The following is a 23,406-nucleotide window of genomic DNA, read 5'->3' as shown; positions in this document are numbered from 1 at the left end:
CTGGAATTTTCCATTTAATATTTTCAAACCAAGGTTACCTCAGGTAAGTGAAACCAGGGGAAAGCAAAACCGCAGGTAAGAGGGTGAGACTACTAAACTGTGGTTTAGATTTAAAAGTGGGTCAACATCATCAGGGTAGTTGTGGTTATTCAGTTTCCAGAAGCCCAGTGTGGCAGATTAGAGACGGAGCATATTACTTGCCATTCCTCCAGTAAAAGGTGGGTTTGTTTCCCCACTTTGAATCTGGGCCAGTCCTGTGACTGGTTTTGACTGATAATGCGCAGCAGAAGTAGTGCTGGGTACCTCCCAAGGCCAGGCCTGAAGAGATCTGCAGTCCCACTTTTGTTCTTCTTAGAATGCTCCCCCTTTGAAGCCTGACACCATATAAGAAGATCAACCTACACTGAGGCCACCATGCCATGAGGAAGCCCAAGCTACTCACACAGAGAGAGAGGCCACATAGAAGAGCACCAAGGTGCCAGACCTATGAGTGAAGCCTTCTTGGACCTTCCAGCCCAGCTCAGCCACCAACTGAATACAGCCAAGGGAATGACCCCAGCTGACACCACATGTAGCAGAACTGCTCAGCTGAAAACTTCCAGATCCACAGAATCATGACAAAATCAAATGGTTGTTGTTGGAAGCTACTACGTTTCATGGTGATTTGTTATACAGCAATAGCTACCAGCACTCCTCAGGAGAACTAGAAGACGACATGACATCCCAGACCATTCTGCCTTCCCATTAACACTGTTCATCTTCATACCCCTCAGCAGAGTAGACTGCAGGTGTCTCACCTGCCAGAGCCTCCCAGTTAGTCTCCATCTCTGCTTCCGCTCCTGCCCCCCTTCCAAAACAAAACCAAACCATAAATCAGAGTACATCAACTCTCTGCTTAAAAATCCTTCAGCGGTGTCCCATTGTCTTCAAGATAAATACAGGATCCTTACTATGGCTGATAAATGCTGCGTGACCTAGCTCCTGCCTTCTTTGTAGCCTTCTACCACTCCCCCAACATCTCTGTGCTGCTGCCACGGGGCCGTCTTCCTGTCTCAGGCACACACCAAGCTCTCTCCCGCCTCAAGGCTAGCTCCTTTTCGGGCCTCTCTGCAGTGGCAGGCCAACCTCCGCCCACCCCGCATTCGCTATCATATCCCCCTGCTAACTCACTTCTAGTACTTACCACTATCTAAAAATATCTGGTTTGTTTATTTGTTGTCTGTAAGCTCCAGGAAGGTAGGAAATGTTTCTTTTTTTTTACTCCACCTAAAGGTGCTTACTAAGTGTTTGCTGAATAAACCATCAAGTAAGTGGAAGAAGGAAGGAAGGAGGAAGTTTGGGGTCATAGAAAGAGCACTACAATTACCGCACTCAGAAAACCCTGGTTCTTGCTCCGGTTCTGCCCCCTCTTACCTCCAGGCAAGCCACTTCACCTCACCTGACCAGGATCCCCACCATGATGCACCTGGCCGGTGATGCTATTTATGCCATACACCTGTAGTCTTCATGTTTTTTGCTCATGAATCCCCATAAGAATTTTGGACAAGCTATATTACTCTCATACATTTTTAAGTCAACAACTAAAATTATTTCTCACAAATTAAAATTGGTTCCAAGACAGAATTTTCTGGCATAGTCTTTATTAGAGACACGCTTTAGATATATCTTCATCCAAGCCTTGGAGCTACAGATTTAGCCTGTTCAGTTTATGGAAAATGTCTACCATACAATCCAATTGTCAAAACCAGTCCTCACTGTCAAGCCAGTGAGTCAAACCACAATAATTTTCTGTCTATGAGAGAATCCACCTTCATTTTTTTTCTTGTTGCCTTTAATTAATTAATTTTTTATTGAGGTATAGTTGACTTACAATATTATGTTAGTTTCAGGGGTACAACATAGTGGTTCAAAATTTTTATAGATTATATCCATTTAAAGTTATTATAAAATATTGGCTATATTCCCTGTGCTATACAATATATCTTTGCAGCTTATTTTTCACAGAGTAGCCTGAACCTCTCAATCTCCTACCCCTATCCTGCCCTTCCCCCTCCCCCTCCCCTTCCCCCTCCCCTCTCCCCACTGGTAACCACTAGTTTCAGCCTTACTAAGCCCCATGCAATTCCAGCTCCCACCCTCCACTAGGCCTTTTCAGGAGCATCTCCTTCTGCTAGAATATCTTCTCTGTAATTTGTTCTGGCAAAGGCCTAGCACTGTCTTCAAGACTGTCCTAAACCTCCTCTGCAAAGCCTTATTGAGCATCTACCGTGTGCATGCCATGGTGCTAGGCACTGGATGCAGTAGCGAACAAAGCAGACATGGTAAAATTAAATGCCGCTCTTAGTCCCCTCAGCAACCTCTGCTCCTGTCTAAGGTACAGTTGTCTTCTTTGTATTATCACTGTCTCCTCCACAAGGCTGTGAAAGCCCTGAAGATAGATTCTTAATAGGGATTCTTCATCTTTGAATCCCTATTATGGAGCCCACAGAATGCATCAATTAATGTTTGTTGAATTCATTTACTCACAAAGGATTCACTGAACATTTCTCTATCAGGGACATATAGGGTGCTTGTTATAAACTGTGAACACAGACATGGTCCCTGCCCTCTTGGGACTAACAGAGCACTTGACTGAATGAATGAAATATGAATGAGTGAATTAATAAACGAATCAGGGAAGGAGTGTGCTCTTTCCCACTTGGATGAAGCAGCCCAGAGCAGGAGATGTACAGGAAGTGGGAAGCCAATGTCTAGGAAGTTGGGGGAATGCTGATGCCCTTTTGTTCTTTCTGGTACACAGAAGCTTGAAGGACAGCAAGGAGTTAAACAAAGCCCATGGAGTCTAGAGTCTGAGCTAGATTTGAATTCTGGATGCACTACTTATTAGCCATGTGATCTTAGGCAAATCCCTTTGTTTGTTTGTATCTTCATTTCCTCATCTGTAAAATGGGGCTGTTAATAATGTAACAGGGTTATGATTAAATGAGATTATGCATTTAAAAGCCTGTAACTTGAGGCCAGGCAGAGTTGGTTTTAGGAACTGGTAGTTCCTATCTTTGGCTCGGTGTGAGTATGCAAATTCAGAAACACAGCAGGAGAGCCTTCCTTTCCTTCCAACTAGAGGTTCCAGCCCTGGTCGGTGTTCTTACCTCAAACCGGCAGGAGGCACTTTCCCTATTCAGCCCCTCCCTTCACCACCTCCTTCTTCACTCCCAGCTCAGTGCTTCCAGGTCTGCCCAAGTGCCTTCAAGGCCACGGGTGTCTGATACATCTTTACAAGATAGAGAAGGTGGCAGTTAGGGAGGGGCATGGCAGGAAGGGGGCCAAAGAAGAAGGAAAGAGTAGAGATGTTTCTTGAGGCCCCACTGTGTGCCTGGCACTCGGCTTGGTGCTTGACATGTACCGTCTCATGTCATCTTCATAACAATACTATTTAGAGATACGGAAACTGAGGCTCAGGAAGAGGTGGGATATAAATCCAAGTGTGTCTATGACCCCAAAATGAGTTTCCACTCTGCCACGCTGGCCACCAGATTATAGACGATCACTACACATTTGTGAAATAAATTTCGGTTTTCTTATTCCCAGGAAGAGAGGAAATTGTGTGTCCCACCCCAAACTAACCCCACCCCTACCCAACCCCAGCCCTACCCACCAGAGAGGATCCAGCCACTTGCTCAAAGAACGATGAATAAACGAATGAATAGTAACAGATGAAGGAGTGAACAGAATCCCTCAGACATCCGTACCAGGAAGGAGGAAACAAATAACCTTGGAGACTTGCTGTGCAGGAAGAAGCCAGAGATGTCTCCCCTGGCTGTGGTCTCCGGGGCAGAGGTCCGGCAGCACAGGAGGACCAGCATCTGGCTCAGCTGGAGGGAGGAAAAAACTGGGAGGCAAGTCACTGAGGAGAATGGGATGAAGGGAGAGAAAGAAGGCCAGTGATTGACCAGCGCTGGGAGGCGCAATGGCATTACCTGGTCCTCCGGCCATGGGGGAGGGGGGTGAGTTAGAGCCAGTCCCCTGACTCCTGGCCCAACGTGCTGCCAACTTTTAAAATGAAAGTGGCAGGATCCCAAGCGGCCACTCGTGAAGGCTACTGCGGAAGGAGGCTGCCAAGGGGCACCCCACGGTTGGCTCTGGGCCTCGGGCTCTCCCCCAACCCGCCAGACAGAGGGACCCGGTCCGCCAGCTACCAGCTCACGCAGCTTACCTCGGGGAGGCCAAGGGCCGTTCCAGGCAGGACAGGCTGTTCCCCGTGTTCCAGGCCAAGGGACTGCCTCAGCTGCCCTGAAGCTCCCTCCCTGCCAGGCACTCCTAGGTCCCTCCCCAAACTAAAATCCTCCGCACAGGTTCCCTCCGACCCAGCCCCCGGGGGAGGGAGCCCGAGGAAATCCGCTCCCAGCCCTGATACGGGCCTGGGCCGGTCCAGCCAGCTCGGCAGTCTCAGCCCTGGGCTGGCCCTGGATGAATGAGTTCTCTCGCTCCGCCTGCCTGGGTCTGAGCCAGAGAGCCTGTGACCGCCCCTTTGCTCTTTCTCGTTGGCCGAGGCCCTGAACTCCGATCCTCTTCCAAGTCCTACCCTCCTGGGTCTCCTGCCCGGCGTTCTTAGCTCTCTGGGGAAAGACCTCAGCAGGAGGACTTCTTTCTTTTCCCGCCTTCCTATTTCCTGATTCTTCTCACTGGCTCAACTCAACAAGAAGCCGGAGGGCAAGAGAGCTTATTGATACAATCCACAGCGGTCAGCGGCCCAAGACACGGAGCAAGGCAGAGCCGGGTAGAGAGAATGGATGGTGGGAGGGCGACTAAGGAAAAAAAAAAAAACAGTCTTCCCTCCTGTGTTTCTCCGTTACTCACATAGGACTACCACACAACACTTCTGACACCAGATGTGTGGGTTTTCCCCACACCAAACAATTCTGCAACAGCAGCTGAGTGTCCTACAATTTATCTCAGTTCTGACATGATCTACCTGAAGAGAGTGTCAGATCCCACAGGTGAAGGGCTCAGACTGCCCTCCACTTCAGAAGCCAATTGCAAGAAGTAGGTCCCCAGCTTACCCACAACTTCTGTCCAATTTAGCTACAGATCAGAGGTTCTCGTGTTCCCTTCCTGAGATATATAGGGCGAGGTCTGGGAGGGTCCCAAGCACAGGAGTTTCTGTCCCCGTGGAGTTGGGATGTACCACCCTACCGCTAGGTGGATGTGTTTACCAACCTGGAAGGTCCCCGAACCCCCTACTATTGGGATTTTATGGAGGCTTCCTCACGTAGGCACGATCAATTATTAACTCCATTTCCAGCCCCTCTATCCTCTCTAAAGGAGTGGAGGGAGCCGGGTTGAAAATTCCAATGTTCTAATACTGGCTGGGTTTTCCTAGTGACCAGCTCCCATTCAGGAACCCACACAGAGCGGCCTTGTTCGAACAAAAGATGCTCCTTGTACTCTTATCTGGACTTAGGAGTTTACAAGTGTTTTAAGAGCTCTGTGTCAGGGACAGAGTCAAAGACCAAATATTACAACAAAAAGATGCTTGCAGCGCTCTTATCACTTAGGAAATTACAACAGTTTTAGGAGTTCCGTGCCAGGAACCGGGGGCAGAGACCAATATATGTATTTTCTAGTATCTCACAGAGGGGAAGCAAACAGCTGGGAAAAAGATATTTAGGAGTTGCACAGAAATAGCAACTGAAGCCCTGGGAGTGGATGAGATCACTCAGGGAGAGAGACCAGAGAAAGGAGAAAAGGAAATCTAGGACAGGACTCTGGGAAACACCAAGGGACATGCAGAGCATAGAGCAGGGGAAAGAAAGAAGAAAGGCCAGTAGTGAGAGCCAAGGATTTGAGTCAGTTCGAGCTGCTATAACAAAATACTATAGACTGGGTGGCTTAAACAACAAACATTCATTTTTCACAGTTCTGGATGCTGAGAAGACCAAGATCAAGGTGCTGGCAGATCAGTGTCTGGTGAGAGCCCTCTTCCTGGTTTGTAGATGGCCATCTTCTCGCCGTATCCTCACATGGTGGAAAGCAGAGAGAGGAAGCAAGCTCTCTGTTGCCTCTTCCTAGAAGGGCTCTAATCCCATCATGAGGGCTCCACCCTCATAACCTAATTACCCCCCAGAGGCTCCATGTCCAACACCATCACACGGGGGCTTAGGGCTTCAACACATGAAGTGGAGGAAGAGGGAACACAATTCAGTCTATAGCACCAGGCATCCTGTGCACTACAGGGATTGAGCAGGAAGGTCATAAAAGCAGATGAGAACTGGAAGGGACAGAGCAAGTAGGCTGAAGGGGGGAGGGGTGGCACTTGGAGATGCCCCAAAGCACTAGAACCTTTTGTCAGGAGCGTAAGGAAGTTGCACCCCATCCCTATTTTCTAACTAAAGTAGGTGGCAAGGTCACCTGTTCGGAGTTAGAGGGAAAGAGGTTCAACCAAAGATTGAAGGAAATTGTCAAATGTTTGAAAAAACGGTTAGGACGAGAGAAACATGACCAAAGTAATGTAGAGGCTCACAGAGGGGTGGTGAGAACCCAATCAGAATGACACAGATTAACAAAGAGGCAAGAGTGAGGGGCCCTCAGGGAGTGAGAAACCAGGGAAAGCAGATACCGTCCTGAGTGATATGACATTAAGATCATTGCGAAATGGATGAGACTCGTGGGGAATGCCACCAACACCACAGGCTCCCAGGACTGGAGGGAGTTTTCCCGTAAGACGGGAACTGTCTACAGAAAGAAGGTCTTGCTCGAAAGGACCGAGGGCAGCCATAAAAGTGCAAAGAGCATCTGAAGCCAACAGTGGCAGTGCTGGGTCGCAGAACTGCACAGGGACAGTGGCTGTGCCTGGTCAACTCCAGTACCCAGTTCTCCCCACCAAGTAAAGCAGGACCCAGGCTGCCGAAGACACCACTCACTGAGCAGTCCAACCCTCCAACCAACCTCCCTTGTTCTTCTTTAACCCTCAATGAGCTGCTTCCTGATTGTGATTTGGCTTCCCAAGCTGTGTGATTTCAGAGAGCAAAGGTGTCTGCCCACACCCAACACACACATAAGTTAGGGAGCTCTCAGAGAGCAAAGCCTGTATCTAATTTATCTCTGTGTCCCCAGCACCCAGCACAGGGTTCGGCATTGAGTTGGGGTTCAAAAAGGTATTTGAAAAACAGATCTGGGGAGGGCTGATATACTCTTAAATACATTTTGTAAATTAATAAATTCTCATTCAGGGTTTGTACATTGGTTGCTTATGATCTCATTCATGTGGATCAGTACCTACAAATCACTTCGGTTCTGAAATATTGACAAGCTCATGTTTCTAAGCTTGAAAAATTCAGAGCCTGACCTTGGACTGTGGTGAAGGCCAGGGTCATAACCCCACTTTTAAAAATTTATTTTATTGAAGTATAGTTGACTTACAATGTTGTGTTAATTTCTGTTGTACAGCAAACTGATTCGGTTATACCTATATACTTTTTCATATTCTTTTCCATTATGGTTTATCACAGGATATTGAATATAGTTCCCTGTGCTACACAGTAGGACCTTGTTGTTTATCCATCCTTTATATAATACTTTGCATCTGCTAATCCCAGACTCCCAATCCATTCCTCCCCCACCACCCTTCCCCTTGGCAACTGCAAGTCTGTTCGCTATGTCTGTGAGTCTGTTTCTGTTTTGTAAATAAGTTCATTTGTGTCATACTTTAGATTCCACATGTAAGTGATATCATATGGTATTTGTCTTTTTCTTTCTCTTTTTTATAAATTTATTTATTTATTATTTTTATTTTTGGCTGTGTTGGGTCTTTGTTGCTGTGCGCAGGCTTTCTCTAGTTGCAGCGAGCAGGGGCTACTCTTTGTTGCGGTGTGCGGGCTTCTCATTGCAGTGGCTTCTCTTGTTGCGGAGCACGGGCTCTAGAGCACAGGCTCAGTAGTTGTGGTGCATGGGTTTAGTTGCTCCGCGGCATGTGGGATCTTCCCGGACCAGGGCTTGAACCCATGTCCCCTGCATTGGCAGGCGGATTCTTAACCACTGCGCCACCAGGGAAGTCCTGTCTTTCTCTTTCTGACTTACTACACTGAGTATGATAATCTGTAGGTCATGTTGCTGCAAATGGCATTATTTCATTCTTTTTTATGGCTGAGTAGCATTCCATTGTATACAAAGATCATGGCCCTCTGGGGTCAGTGAACCAGACTTCTTTGTAAAGCACCACACCTAGCACCATCCCTCCTCACCCAGCCAACATCATGAGACTTAGAATATCTTTTCCCTGGGAATTCCCTTGCAGTACAGTGGTTAGGACTCTGTGCTTCCTCTTCAGGGGCCTGGGTTCGATCCTTGAACGGGCAACTAAGATCCCACAAGCCTCACAGCCCAAAAAAAAAAAAAAAAAGTATCTTTTCCCATTTAGATTTTGCATTTGATATTTCTACAACTGTTTGTGTGGCTTTTTTTCCCCCCTCCTACAGCTATTAGCTGCTCTGGCAAAGAACATAGTAGGGTGGTAGATAGTAGGGTGGTAGGACTGATTCGGGTTTGGGTGCTACAGGAAGACAAGGGCCAAGTATCTTTCCAGCTCACCACACCCAGCTCCTCCCCACACCATCCCTCAAGACTTTGGCTGTCATATATGTAATCCATGCCCAGCATTGGTCTCAGTGACTGGACCACAGAAGGAGGACATTTGACTCAGGCTGGGCCAGTTCGTTTCCTTTTCCTAAAAATTGGCCATAGGGGAAGAGAGACTCTACTCTGTCTCTTCTTATAGGTGTAACTAAAAGAAGTTAACCTGGGAGCTGCAGAGAGCTCCTTGTGTGGAGATGCGGGGTAAAGTAAACTTTTCTTGGAACTCTGAGCTTGCCACAGTGTATGGAGAAAATTCCAGTCTTTCCCCCCGTGTGTGTCCTCTTCTACTCATACAGAACACTTCACAGAGTCGCCATGGCCAGCTACCCCTACGGGCAGGGCTGCCCAGGAGCTGGAGGACAAGCACCCGGAGCCCCTCCAGGGAGCTACTACCCCGGACTCCCCCATGCTGGAGGGCAATATGCTAGCGGGGTACCCCCTGGTGGCGGATATGGAGGAGGTCCTGCCCCTGGTGGGCCTTACGGACCACCAGCTGGTGGAGGGCCCTATGCACACCCCAACGCTGGGGGGCTCCCTTCTGGAACTCTGGGAGGACCATATGGTGGTGCGGCCCCAGGGGGCCCCTATGGACCACCACCTCCATATTCCTATGGTGCCCAGCATCCCAGGCCTTATGGACAGGGACCACCTCCTCCAGGTGGCACCGCTCCCAATGTGGATCCCAAGGCTTACCCCTGGTTCCAGTCAGTGAACTCCGATCACAGTGGCTATATCTCCATCAAGGAGCTGAAGCAGGCCCTGGTCAACTCCAACTGGTCCTCATTCAGCGACGAGACATGCCTCATGATGATAAACATGTTTGACAAGACCAAGTCAGGCCGCATTGATGTCTACGGTTTCTCAGCCCTGTGGAAGTTCATCCAGCAGTGGAAGAACCTCTTCCAGCAGTAAGACCAGGACCGCTCGGGCTCCATTAGCTACACAGAACTGCAGCAAGCTCTGTCCCAGATGGGCTACAATCTGAGCCCCCAGTTCACCCAGCTCCTGGTCTCCCGCTACTGCCCGCGCTCCGCCAGTCCTGCCATGCAGCTAGATCGCTTCATCCAGGTGTGCACCCAACTGCAGGTGCTGACCGAGGCCTTCCGGGAGAAGGACACAGCTGTGCAGGGCAACATTCGGCTCAGCTTCGAGCACTTCGTCACCATGACAGCTTCTCGGATGCTATGACCAGCCCATCTGTAAAGTGGGGAGTGCACCAAGGGACTTTTCCTGGCTCCTAGGGTGGGAGAAGTATGTGGGCCTCTCTTCATTTCCTGCCCTTCCTAGAAAAAGAATTCTCCCTTGCCTGGTTCAGCATTGTTCCCAAAGAGGGCTGGGGGTCTGCGTCATAGCCACCAAGTAGTGGGGACCTGGGCTGAGGCCACACAGGTAGGGGCCTGACCTAGGGGAGGACTGGAAATTGAATGTCCTTTTACATCCCTGAGTATTTAAATGGCACAGCCTTGAGCCAGGTGCAAGAGATGCTGGTCATTGCAATGGGGTTAGTGTCCAGTCAGCTGACTCCAGCCTCTAGCTTTCCTTTCTGTGCCCTGACGCCAGTGGTAAGTGTTCATCAGCCTCTTACCATTAGCACCTGCGTTCCCTCACCCATGCTGTCTTGTCAGATGAACCCAGTTTCTCCAAAATGGAATCTGACCAGGGTGAGAGATTTGCCCATGCGACCAGTGGCTTGGATTCCACCAGCCACAAGTCCGTGTGTGTTGACTTCTAGCTGCCTGCTCAGGGAGCTTGGGCAGTCTGCTCTCTGGGCATCTTTGGCCAGGCTACCCCTCTGCAGCTTGGACTCCTCATACTTGCCTGCCATCCTCTGCTTGGCTTCAGTCCCCAGGGGACAAGTTGCTACCTCCCACTGCCAATGCTTTGTGTGTGTGTGTGTGTGTGTGTGTGTGTGTGTGTGTGTGTGTGTGTGTGTTTTCATTTGGGGCCAAAAGTTTGGTGCAACTGTAAGCTTCAATACAAGCATAAAACTCTGGAGTTCCACTTTTTTCACCAAAAAAAAAGAGAACACTTCACTTCTGACACTTCCGGTCATCAAATGTGTGACCACCAAGCAATTTTCTGTGGCACCAGCTGCGTGTCCTACAATTTAACTCAGTTCTGACACTATCGCCCTGAAGAGAGTGTCAGATCCCACAGGTGAAGGGCTCAGTCCCACGAGACTATCCCCACTTCAGATGTCAGCCAGTCCCAAGTAGTGGGTCCCCAGGTTACCCACAACTTCTTTTCTTTTTTTAATATATTTATTGGATAATTGCTTTACATTGTTGTGTTAGTTTCTGCTGTACAACAAAGTGAATCAGCTATATGTATACATATGTCCCCATATCCCCTCCCTCTTGCGTCTCCCTCCCACCCTCCCTATCCCACCCCTCTAGGTCGTCACTAAGCTTCGAGTTGATCTCCCTGTGCTCTGCAGCAGCTTCCCACTAGCCATTCATTTTACATTTTTACCCACAACTTCTATCCACTTGGTTACAGATTGGAGGTTCCCACATTCCCCTACTAGGGTTTGATTAATTTGCTAGAGTGGATCACAGAACTCAGGGAAACACTTATATTTACCAGTTTGTTAAAAAATATGATAAAGGAGGGGCTTCCCTGGTGGCGTAGTGGTTAGGAATCTGCCTGCCAATTCAGGGGACGCGGGTTCGAGCCCTGGTCTGGGAAGATCCCACATGCCACGGAGCAACTAAGCCTGTGAGCTACAAGTACTGAGCCTGCGCGTCTGGAGCCTGTGCTCCGCAACGTGAGAGGCCCGCGCACGGCGATGAAGAGTGGCCCCCGCTCACCGCAACTGGAGAAAGCCCTCGCACAGAAACGGAGACCCAACACAGCCAAAAATAAATAAATTAATTAATTAATTTTTTAAAAATATATGATAAAGGATGCAGATGAACAGGCAGGTGAGGACATATAAGACGAGGTCTGGGAGGGTCCCAAGAGCAGGGGCTTCTGTCCCCATGGAGTCAGGGTGCACACTCTCCAGTACATGGATGTACTCACCAACCTGAAAGCTCTCAGAACCCTGTGCTATTGGCATTTTAAAGAGGCTTACTTATGTAGGCATGATCAATTATTAACTCCATTTCCAATCCCTCTACCCTTACTAAAGAAGTGGTGGTGGGGAGGTAGGGCTGAAAATTCCAAGCTTCTAATCATGGCTTCGTCCTTCTGGTGACCAGCCCCCATCCAGGAGCCCACTCAGAGTCACCCCATTAGAAAGAAAGATGCTCTTATCACTTAGGAAATTACAAGGGTTTTAGCAGCTCTGTGCCAGGAACTGGGTGCAGAGACCAATACATATGTTCTATTATCTCACACACATCCTAACACCTACCACAATGTATTTAAAGTACCTGAGTGTGTGTCTTTCTCTTTCCCTGCTAAAGGGCATGCCCTGAGATTATGAGTTCTTCAAGAACAGTAACCTGCACTGTTTCATCTTTGTATCCATGCAATTATGCCCCAAATCTGACACAAAGTATGAAACAATGAAGGTTTGCTGAACTTTCAAACTGGGCAACATAAATGAGGTTCCCACCTTTTCCAGGTGATGGCTCCCTCAGCCACTAGCAGGTGTCAGGACATGTCTCTGTGGCTTCTGGCCACCAAGCTACTTGTCTGATCCATAGTGAGTGGTAAAAGTACAGGTGAGTCACTAGAGGTATGCAGAGTGACCACCTGGACAGCTCTGAGACCCTAGTGTGTCAGGCTCTAACAGGAAGCAATTTAAACTAGGCTGCAACAAGTCACTCATTGTATTCTTCCAGATTGCATGGGGCATGTTCCCCAAATGCTGAGTTCTTTCCTCAATGTGTCAGACGAACTGCAAACATAAGCCTCCCAATAAGCTTTCCTTATGGTTTGGTTTTGTTTTGTTTTGTTAAGTTTTTTGGTTTTTTGTTTTTTTGATGTGGACCATTTTTAAAGTCTTTATTGAATTTGTTACAATATTGCTTCTGTTTTACATTTTGGTTTTTTGGCCAGGAGTCATGTGGTGGGATCTTAGCTCCCAGACCAGGGATCAAACCCACACCCTCTGCATTAGAAGGCGAAGTCTTAACCACTGAACTGCCAGGGAAGTCCCTTCCTTATGGTTTTTAGCATTCTATGCCTAAAGGAAAAATAAGTTGTTAAAAAGATATTTGTTTATGAAAAAAGGCATACCATTCACAGAAAACCCAATACAGCAGAACTTAAAAACAAAAAAACAAAAATAAACAAACAAACAAAAACTAGATAAAATGTAAAGAAATCTTTTTTAAGGCATGACTGACCTTGACTGGATGTGAGGAATTCCTAAGAGAAAATAGGAGTAGGCAATTGTGAGAATCGTATTTGCCCCAGTGGCATATACAGATTCCTAGTGATCCAGCATCTGTGTTTTCATGGGTTATGGAGGCAAGGAAGCCCGAGTCTAAGGAGGGCAGAAAGTAAAATCAGAGGATAAGGCTGAGCCTCTCCAATCCCCAAACCACTAATATCCTCGTGGGCAGTGGGTAAACTAAAAACAAAAACCAAAAACGGGGGGTGGTGGGGATGCAGGCCTATCTTAACTTGGATCAGCGTAAAGTAAAAAATAAACAAACAAAAAACTCTCCTGAGAATTCTCTATCCCACACCTCCACTCATATATATTTACCTAGGGACATACTCACTTTAGCTGTGTGACCCAAAACACTCCAAGATGAAAATTTAAAGTGTTTCTGGATTGGTAGGACAGACAGACATCTGGGAGAAGCAAACCCAAACTTCCTCTTGAAGAATATCATTAAATCCAAGCCTCAAACATTTTCCCACAAAGTTTCAACATGACTCACAATTTTTTAAAAAAGTCTCTAACTACACAAAGAAACAAATGCCTACAAGCAGAAGCAACCAACTAGAGAATCATACTCATAAAGATCAGATATACTGCTATTATCAGCTATAAACTGTAATTTTATTATGTTTAATATGTTGAAATAAATTAAAGAGGGAATTAAAAGTACAACCAAGAAAAAGTAAATAGCAATGACAATAAGTCTAGGCAAATAACAAGAGATTCTAAAAATCCTCGATATTTTCCCTTGTTTAATTTCACTAGAGAAATTTAAGAACCCTTGAACTGCCAGAAAACCAACAGCAGGGCAAATGGAAGGATTAATATATGGGGCATGCTGCCTGGCTGAGATCACAGTATTGAAGTTCACCATGCCACAAGTTACAGAGATTGCTGAAGGTTTTAATTTAGAACTGCTGATCTTGGTAAGTTTCTCAGAACTTTTTTGTGAATAAGATATACATAACATAAAATTTACCATTTTAACCATCTTTAAGCACACATCTCATTGCTTTTTAAGTCTTCTCTTTGTTTTTAAGTTTCACTATTATGACTTTCTATTTATTTACTCTGCTTGTATTCATTTGGATTCCTGATTATGAATTGATATTATTAATCAGTTCTGGAATATTCTTACAATGACCTTTTTGAAGAGCATCTCTCCTCCAGTCTCTGCTATCTCCTTCTGGATGGAACTCTGATTAGATGGACACTGGATCTTCTTACTGTCCACTCTTTGTCTTTAAACTTCTATTTTATATTTTCTCTCTCTTGGTTTCTGTGTTGTATTCTTCGTAACTTCTTCACGCACAGCTTCTAATTCACTAAATCTTTCTTTCGTTTTTAATCTGTGATTTAACCCATCCAATGGATTTCTAATGTCAGTTATTACATTTTTTCCTTCTGTACATTTTATTGGATTCCTTTTCAAGTCTGTTTGATTAGTTTTGATAAATTTAATTGAATATTTACATATTAATGATCGTGAGGAGTATGTTAAAATATCTTACTATAATAACACATTTATTAACTTCTCCTTATATCCCTACACTTATTCAAACAACTTAAATAACATAATTAGCAAGCGTGATCTAATGGACTTAAATAGAACACTGTACCAATCATTCCAGGAACACAAAAATATTTATAAAAATTGACTTATATTAAGTAATAAAACAAGTGTCAAGACATTTCAGAGAAATCATATCATACAAATCACATTTTCTTATCGCAATATAACTAAGCTAAAGATTAATAACAAAAAATCGACTTAAATGAAATATCTAGAAAAGGAAAATTCATAGAGACAGAAAATAGAATAGAGGTTACCAGGGGTGGGGCTGAGGGGTGGGGAAGACATGGAGTTATTGCTTAATGGTTATAGAGTTTCCGTTTGGGGTGATGAAAAAGTTTTGGAAATAGATAGCGGTGATGGTTTTACAACATTGTGAATATAATTAATGCCACTGAATTGTACATTTAAAAATGCTTCAAATGACAAATTTCATGTTATGTATATTTTACCAGAATAAAACATTTAAGAAAAACCCCAAAAAGATAAATAAAAACAAAACAAAAAATATATCTGGAAATTTAAAATACATATTTCCAAATGACCAATGGTCAAAAAGAAATCATCATGGAAATTAGAAAATACTTCACAATATTGTAAATGGACTATACTGCAATAAAAAATAAATTAAAGACAAAAGAATACACTTAAAACCAAACTATTACAGGCCAAAATTTTTGTCATGCAGGAAAAGTAGTACTTATAGAGAAATAATATATTTAAATAGTGCATTAAAGATCTACTGCTATATAAATGATTACCCCAAAATTTAGTGATTTAGTTTTAGCAACAGACATTTATTATCTCTTATACTTTCTGTGGGATAGAAATTCAAGAGCATCTTGGTTGGATGGTCCTGGCTCAGAAACTCTAATGAGGTGGCAGTCATCCGAAGGCTTGACTGGGGCTAGAGGATGCACTTTAAGGTGCCTCACTCATATTGTCGGCAAGTTGGTACAGGCTGTTAGCAGGAAGCCTTCATTCCTCTCCTTGTGGACCCCTGCACAGGTCTCCTTGAGTTCATACAACATGGTGGCTGACTTACCCCAAAGCAAACAATCCAATGTACTTAGGTGGAAGCCACAATGCCCTTTATCATCTAGCCTCAAAGTCACACATCATCACTTCTACCATCATAGAAACCAGCCCTGATTCACTGAGGGAGGAAACTACTCAAGGGTGTGAATATTAAGTGGTAATGACCCTTGAGGGCCATCTTAGGGGCCCACTACTACAAATAGTGAAATATTAAAAGCATTTTTTCTTTAGAATCAGAAATAAGACAAGAATGCCCATCATCACCATTTCTACTCAATATTATGCTGGAGGTGATAGACTGTACATTAAAAAAAGAAAATGGGGAATTCCCTGGTGGTCCAGTGGTTAGGACCCAGTGCTTTCACTGCTGGTCCCAGGTTCAATCCCTGGTTGGGGAACTAAGATCCCGCAAGCTGCATGGCATGGGCAAAAAAAAAGGAAAAGTAAAAAAAGAAAACTTCGTTTTTTTTTGAAGAATTGGAAAGTAAAAAACAAAACAAATTACATGCAGGTAATATGCTTACTTATATAGAAACCCCCCCCCCAAAAAAACTACAAGCAATTTATTTGAATTAATAATTTAGGAAATTTATCAGCTTTATGATCAATATTCAAAAGCCAATTCAATTGCTACATACCAGCAATTAACATAATATCTTTATATGATAATGATATCATTATAATATTTTAAGAATATATCATTAACTATATATTTGAAAACTATAAAGTACCTAGGACAAATCTAACAATATTTTCCAAAATACTGTTTAGATTTTACATATACACACATATTTATACATACACAGATATCTATATCTATATCTACAGCTGACTCTTGAACAAGGAGGGGGTTAACCAGCATATAACTTAGTCAGCCTTCCTTATCTGTATAAGTGGATCCTGGAAGTTCAAACCTGAGTTTTTCACGAGTCAACTAAACATTCATATACGTATATATTTTTTAGTTATTTTTAATTATAAAACAACTACATGACACGAATGGACCTAGAGATTGTCATACTGAGCAAAGTAAGTCAGACAGAAAAAGACTAAAATCATATGATATTGCTTATATGTGGAATCTAAAAAAAATGGTACAGGGACTTCCCTGGTGGTCCCATGGTTAAGAATCCACCTTCCAATGCAGGGGATGCAGGTTTGATCTCTGGTCGGGGAACTATGATCCCACATGCCACAGGGGAACTAAGCCCGCACGCTGCAGCTACTGAGCCCGTGTGCTCTGGAGCCCGCACGCCACAACTAGAGAGAAATCCATACACCGCAACTAGAGAAGCCCGCGTGCTGCAAGGAAAGATTCCGCAGGCCGCAACAAAGATCCTGCATGTCACAGCTAAGACCCGACACAGCCAAATAAATAAATAAATAAATAAATAAATAAATAAATAAAATTTAAAAATAGAAGTTAAAAAAAAGGTACAAATGAACCTATTTACAAAACAGAAATAGAGTCACAGATGTAGAAAACAAACTTATGGTTACCAAGTGGGAAGCCGGAGGGCAGGAAGGATAAATTGGCAGATTGGGATTGACATATACACACTATTATATATAAAATAGATAATTAATAAGAACCTACTGTATAGCACAGGGAACTCTACTCAATACCCTGTAATGACCTGTATGGGAAAAGAATCTAAAAAAGAGTGGATATATGTATATTTATAACTGATTCACATTGCTGTACAGCAGAAACTAGCACGACACCGTAAATCAACTATACTCCAATAAAAATTAATTTTAAAAAATAACTATAAAGATAAGTAGGAAAAAATGAAAAAAATCAAGATAGTGGCCATTCTGATGTGGAGGGAAGAGTTGGGATGGGGGGACAAAACACATTAGCAGTTACAAAGAGACTTTTAATATTACTTCTTATGCTTGGTAAACATTCTTTTTATTTTCAGTATTTTATCACCATGAACAATTTCACTGTAAAAATCTTGTTATGGACTGAATTGTGTCCCTTCCCAAAACTCATATGTTGAAGTCCTAACGCCAGTGTGACTTTATTTGTAGAAGGGATCTTTAAAGAGGTAATTCAGGTTAAGCGAGGTCATAGGGGTGGGGCCCTAATCCAATGGACTGGTGTCCTTACAAGAAGAGGAAGTGACAGCAGGGGTGCAGTGCACAAGAAAGGCCATGTGAGGACACAGCTAGAAGGTGGTTTAATACAAGCCAAAGAAAGAGAGGCTTCAGGAGAAATCAAACCTGCCAGCACCTTGATCTTGGACTTCCACCCTCCAGAACTGTGAGAAAATTAATTTCTGTTGTTTAAGTCACCCAGTCTGTGGTATTTTGTTATAGCAGTCCAAGCAAACTAATATACCCATTATCATACATTTCTCTTTATATATGAGTGCTTTTATTTGTATAGAATAGATTTTACAGGGGCTGGATCGATGGTTGCATATTTTTAATTATAGAAGCTGCTGCCAGGTGGCTTTCCAAAAAGAACTAAAAAAATATACGTTTACGACAGCAATATGTAAGGGTTACTTTTTCCTCAAAACCCCTCCAGTAATAGGTGCTATTGATCTTTTTAATATTTACTGGTCCAATGGGTCTAAAGTAGTATTTCATTGAACTTTAATTTACATTTCTCTAACATGTTAGTTTGAACATCTTTTCAAATGGCTGTAGGTCATTAAGATTTGCGCCTCTGTGAATTATCTCTTCCTGTCTTTTGCTCATTTTAAGTGGATTATTCTTTTCTTTTCTTATCAGTTAGTGAGATCTTTATATTATAAATATTAATTCCCTATGCATAAGCCCAAAATTGAAAATATGTATTTTTCTAACCTATTTCTCATCAATTAATCTGTTTACAATTTTTTAAGCATACAAAAGAGCTTAAGGGCTTCCCTGGTGGCACAGTGGTTAAGAATCCACCTGCTAATGCAGGGGACACATGTTCGAGTCCTGGTCCGGGAAGATCCCATATGCCGCGGAGCAGCTAAGCCCTTGTGCCACAACTAATGAGCCTGTGCTCTAGAGCCTGCGAGCCACAACTATTGAGCCCACATGCCGCAACTACTGAATCCCACATGCCTATGGCCTGTGCTCCGCAACAAGAGAAACCACCACAATGAGAAGCCCGCGCACCACAACGAAGAGTAGCCCCTGCTCGCCGCAACTAGAGAAAAGCCCATGCACAGCAACGAAGACCCAATGCAGCCAAAAAACATAAATAAATAAAATAAATAAATTTATAAAAAAAAAAAGAGCTTAATTTTTACATGATAAAATATGTCTGGGCTTCCCTGGTGGCACAGTGGTTTAGAATCTGCCTGACAATGCAGAGGACATGGGTTTGAGCCCTGGTCTGGGAAGATCTCACATGCCACGGAGCAACTAAGCCCGTGCACCACAACTACTGAGCCTGCACTCTAGAGCCCATGAGCCACAACTAGTGAGCCCACATGCCACAACTACTGAGCCCCTGTGCCACACCTACTGAAGCCTGCGCGCCTAGAGCCCACGCTCCGCAACAAGAGAAGCCACTGCAATGAGAAGTTTGTGCACCGTAATGAAGAGTAGCCCCCACTCTCTGCAACTAAAGAAAGCCCGCACGCAGCAACAAAGACCCAATGCGGCCAAAAATAAATAATAAAATAAAAAAATAAATTTAAAAAATATATGTCTATCTTTTCCTTACAGCTTCTGCATTTCCAGTATTGGCTAGGAAGATCTGCCTCACTCCTAGATTGTTCATAATATCTCCTGTTTTCTTTGCAGGGTTTTATGATTTCATTTTTCTACTGCCATTTTTTTTGCAGTTTGATAAAATTTTAAACTTTTTTTTAATTGAAGTACGGTTAATTTACAATGTTCTGTTAGTTTCACCTGTACAACCAAGTGATTCAGTTTTATATATTTTTTTTTTCTTTTTCAGATTCTTTTCCATTATAGATTATTATAAGAAGAATTTTAAACTTCTATTTATTCTATGTGCTTGAAGCAGACATAATTATCTCTGAAAGTTCTGAATGACAAAATTGACAATGGGGTGTTCTGCTTGAAAAGATTGTATCCCATAGGTCATTTCTCTTTGGCCAGTGTCCCAAGTATATTCCACATATCCTAGTCTCATTAGATGATCCCGAAAGAAGGGTTTCTTGGTTAATTAAGTGTAGAAAATATTTCATATTATAAACTGTCCCTTGAAGAGTCACAGGGCATGTCAGCATCATGAGGCTCTAACAAGTCCTGTAACAAACAGACACGTCTGTTCAACTTTGCTTCACCTAGCACTTCCCAAGCTTGTCAGCCCTCTTTTCTGTAACATTTCCCATAATGCCTGCTAACATGTTCATCCCCCAAATTAGCAATGCCCTCTAGGAATAGCTTTGGGGACTAAATAGGATATTTCTTGCCAAATTTACTTACAAAATAAATGTACTGTTGTTTAGTACATCTCATGGGATAAAGCTGGAAAAGCAGATTTTGTTATATTGTTACAGGTCACATTATGGCTAACTTTTCCCTGATTACCATTCTTCTTCTTTTTTTTTTTTTAAACAACACAAATTTATTATCTCAGTTTCCACGTGTAAGGAGTCTGGGTACCGGTTAGCTGAGACCTCTGCTCAGTACCTCACAGTGTCGAAGTAGGATAAAATCAAGGTGTCGAAGGGGGATACAATCTTATCTGAAGCTCACTAAATGTTGGCAGAGTTCATTCAGTTCCTTATGGTTGTCAGACTGAGGTCCTTGTTTTCTTGCTGTCTGTCAACTGAGGGCCATTGTCATTATTCTTGAAAATGGAGATTATATTAATTATCTATTGCTATATAATAAACTAACCCCCAAATTTAGTGGGGGTTACAGCATTGTTGCTTACAGCAACAATAAACTACTATATCTTGGAGTGTTTGTGAGTCAGAAATTCAGGAGCAGCTTGGCTGGAACGTTCAGGATCTTTCATGAGGTTGCAATAAAGATGTCAACTAGTGACTTCCCTGGTGGTCCAGGGGTAAGACTCTACATTCCCAATGCAGGGAGTCCAGGCCCAATCCCTGGTAGGGGAACTAGATCCCGCACACATGCCGCAAATGAGAAGTCTGCATGCCACAACTAAGACACAGCGCAGCCAAAATATAAATAAATAAATGATGTTAACTAGAGTAATAGTCATCTGGAAGCTTGACTGGGGTTATAGGATCTGCTTCCAAGTGGCAAGGTGGTGTCAGCTGTTGGTAGGAGGCCTCAGTTCCACTCCATGTGAGTATCTCCCAGGGCTACATAGTGCCCTCATAAAATAGTGACCGACTTCCTCAAAAGCAAGTTACCAAAGGGACCAAAGCAGAAGAGGCAATGTCTTTTATTACCTATTCTCAATAGGTTCATACTATCACTTTGGTAGAATTCTACTGATCTCACAAGTCAGTCTTTATCAAATGTGGGAGGGGACACACAAGGGCATGAATATCACAAGGCCAGGAATGTTGCTAAGAGAGTAAATCTTAAATGTTCTCACCACACACACACAAAAGTAATTATGTGATATATATTAGTGACATATATGTGTAATTATACATCACTAACATTGTGATAATCGTTTTGCAATATATAGGCATACCATATCATCAAGTTATACCCCTTAAATTTATACAATGTTATACAATCAGATCTCAATAAAGCTGGGAAAAAATTTAAATAAGAAATAAATAAATATCACAAGGCGAGGATTATTGGGCGCCATCTTGGAGGCTGCTACCACAGAGATGCTGAACTATTTTGAAAATAAATATTTCCCTCTCACCTCAGTCTCTGACATAGTAAACTGGAAATTAATGTGTACATACAACTGAATGAGACTAAAGAATTAAAAAGAGGGATTTCTGTGGTGGTGCAGTGGTTTAGAATCTACCTGCCAATGCAGGGGACACGGGTTTGATCCCTGGTCCGGGAAGATCCCACATGCCGCAGAGCAACTAAGCCCGTGTGCCACAACTACTGAGCCCGAGCTCTAGAGCATGCGAGCCACAACTACTGAAGCCCACACACCTAGAGCCTGTACTCTGCAACAAGAGAAGCCACCACAATGAGAAGCCCGTGCACTGCAATGAAGAGTAGCCCCCACTCACCGCAGCTAGAGAAAGCCCACGCACAGCAATGAAGACCCAACACAACCAAAAAAAAAAAAAAAGAATTAAAAAGATTGAGAGTTAATGAAGGTCTGTTGAATTTTCTTGACAAATTACTGTTGTTCAAGCATTCCTTGAAGCTCTGTCTTGATCGTACCTTGAAGGGAGGCTCTGCTCTCATTTTCTATTAGCAGATTATTCATAAACAAAATAGGTTCTGTCTATTCTACCTTTGGGCAAATGTGCACCATGTCTTTCAAGTTTGTGGTTGAAGAAATAAAAACCAAAACAAAGCAAAACAAAAAAATTTTACTAGACTTATGGTATGCAAGTTACATGCAAAACAAAGCACGGTAGAAGTATCCCAGGAAGCCAAAGCAACCTTGAGAAAGAAAAAAAGGAGCTGGAGGAATCAGGCGTCTTGACTTCAGACTATACTACAAAGCTACAGTAATCAAAACAGTATGGTACTGGCACAAAAACAGAAGTATAGATCAATGGAACAGGATAGAAAGCCCAGAGATAAATCCACGCACCTATGGTCACCTTATCTTTGACAAAGGAGGCAAGAATATACAATGGAGAAAAGACAGCCTCTTCAATAGGTGGAGTTGGGAAAACTGGAAAGCTACATGTAAAAGAATGAAATTAGAACATTTCCTAAAACCATACACAAAAATAAACTCAAAATGGATTAAAGACCTAAATGTAAGGCCAGACACCATCAAACTCTTAGAGGAAAACACAGGCAGAACACTCTATGACATACATCACAGCAAGATCCTTTTTGACCCACCTCCTAGAGAAATGGAAATAAAAACAAAAATAAACAAATGGGACCTAATGAAACTTAAAAGCTTTTGCACAGCAAAGGAAACCATAAACAAGACGAAAAGAGAACCCTCAGAATGGGAGAAAATATTTGCAAATGAAGCAACTGACAAAGGACTAATCTCCAAAACACAAGCAGCTCATGCAGCTCCATATCAAAAAAACAAACAACCCAATCCAAAAATGGACAGAAGACCTAAATAGACATTTCTCCAAAGAAGATATACAGATTGCCAACAAACACATGAAAGGATGCTCAACATCACTAATCATTAGAGAAATGCAAATCAAAACCACAATGAGATATCACCTCACACGGATCAGAATGGCCATCATCAAAAAATCTATAAACAGTAAATGCTGGAGAGGGGGTGGAGAAAAGGGAACCCTCCTGCACTGTTGGTGGGAATATAAATTGATACAGCCACTGTGGAGAACAGTATGGCGGTTCCTTAAAAAACTAAAAATAGAACTACCATATGACCCAGCAATCCCACTACTGGGCACATACCCTGAGAAAACCACAATTCAAAAAGATACATGTACCACAATGTTCATTGCAGCACTATTTACAATTGCCAGGACATGGAAGTAACCTAAATGTCCATCGACAGATGAATGCATAAAGAAGATGTGGCAGATATATACAATGGAATATTACTCGGCCATAAAAAGAAACGAAATTGAGTTATTTGTAATGAGGTGGATGGACCTAGAGTCTATCATACAGAGTGAAGGAACTCAGAAAGAGAAAAATAAATACCATATGCTAATGCACATATATGGAATCTAAAAAAATGGTACTGATGAATCTAGTGGCAGGGTAGGAATAAAAACAGAGATGTAGAGAATGGAATTGAGGACACAGGGGGCAGAAGGGGAAG

At 43.3% G+C, this 23,406-nt stretch overlaps 1 protein-coding gene and 1 pseudogene across 2 annotated transcripts in view; one reads left to right on the top strand and one right to left on the bottom strand.

Annotated features, from left to right (window-relative positions):
• The window catches only part of RHBDL2 (rhomboid like 2), a 97,296-nt gene that overhangs the window by 51,181 nt on the left and 22,709 nt on the right, over positions 1 to 23,406 (bottom strand). The window lies entirely within an intron of this gene.
• LOC309641813 (peflin pseudogene) lies at positions 4,218 to 10,526 on the top strand (annotated as a pseudogene). Its single transcript has one exon. The product of its transcript is annotated as a peflin pseudogene (transcript).

The sequence above is a fragment of the Balaenoptera physalus genome (genome assembly GCF_965194825.1).
Source record: "Balaenoptera physalus genome assembly, chromosome: 1".
In the NCBI taxonomy this organism is placed as follows: Eukaryota; Metazoa; Chordata; class Mammalia; order Artiodactyla; family Balaenopteridae; genus Balaenoptera; species Balaenoptera physalus.
Note: the sequence above shows the minus strand (reverse complement) of the source record. Positions and strands in the feature narration are given on the sequence as shown.